Source organism: Schistocerca piceifrons, chromosome 3 (assembly GCF_021461385.2).
Source record: "Schistocerca piceifrons isolate TAMUIC-IGC-003096 chromosome 3, iqSchPice1.1, whole genome shotgun sequence".
In the NCBI taxonomy this organism is placed as follows: Eukaryota; Metazoa; Arthropoda; class Insecta; order Orthoptera; family Acrididae; genus Schistocerca; species Schistocerca piceifrons.
Window position 1 is genome coordinate 156,970,023 of NC_060140.1, and position 1,111 is coordinate 156,971,133.

Consider the following 1,111-nt stretch of genomic DNA (forward strand, 5'->3'; position numbering starts at 1 on the left):
ACATGGCTTAGCCACAGCCTGGGGGATGTTTCCAGAATGAGATTTTCACTCTGCAGCGGAGTGTGCGCTGATATGAAACTTCCTGGCAGATTAAAACTGTGTGCCCGACCGAGACTCGAACTCGGGACCTTTGCATTTCGCGAGCAAGTGCTCTACCAACTGAGCTACCGAGGCACGACTCACGTCCGGTACTCACAGCTCTACTTCTACCAGTACCTCGTCTCCTACCTTCCAAACTTTACAGAAGCTCTCCTGCGAGACATGCAGAACTAGCACTCCTGATAGAAAGGATATTGCGGAGACCTGGCTTAGCCACAGCCTGGGGGATGTTTCCAGAATGAGATTTTCACTCTGCAGCGGAGTGTGCGTTGATATGAAACTTCCTGGCAGATTAAAACTGTGTGCCCGACCGAGACTCGAACTCGGGAACTTTGCCTTTCGCGGGCAAGTGCTCTACCAACTGAGCTACCGAAGCACGACTCACGTCCGTTACTCACAGCTCTACTTCTACCAGTACCTCGTCTCCTACCTTCCAAACTTTACAGAAGCTCTCCTGCGAGACATGCAGAACTAGCACTCCTGAAAGAAAGGATATTGCGGAGACATGGCTTAGCCACAGCCTGGGGGATGTTTCCAGAATGAGATTTTCACACTGCAGCGGAGTGTGCGCTGATATGAAACTTCCTTGCAGATTAAAACTGTGTGCCCGACCGAGACTCGAACTCGGGACCTTTGCCTTTTGCGGGCAAGTGCTCTACCAACTGAGCTACCGAAGCACGACTCACGTCCGGTACTCACAGCTCTACTTCTACCAGTACCTCGTCTCCTACCTTCCAAACTTTACAGAAGCTCTCCTGCGAGACATGCAGAACTAGCACTCCTGAAAGAAAGGATAATGCGGAGACATGGCTTAGCCACAGCCTGGGGGATGTTTCCAGAATGAGATTTTCATTCTGCAGCGGAGTGTGCGCTGATATGAAACTTCCTGGCAGATTAAAACTGTGTGCCCGACCGAGACTCGAACTCGGGACCTTTGCCTTTCGCGGGCAAGTGCTCTACCAACTGAGCTACCGAAGCACGACTCACGTCCGGTACTCACAGCTCTACTTCT

At 51.6% G+C, this 1,111-nt stretch overlaps 1 non-coding gene across 1 annotated transcript; it reads right to left on the reverse strand.

Annotated features, from left to right (window-relative positions):
• Positions 1-702: 702 nt before the first annotated feature.
• On the reverse strand, positions 703-777 carry Trnal-caa. Its single transcript has one exon. It is a non-coding gene; the product is annotated as a tRNA-Leu (tRNA).
• Positions 778-1,111: the final 334 nt, after the last annotated feature.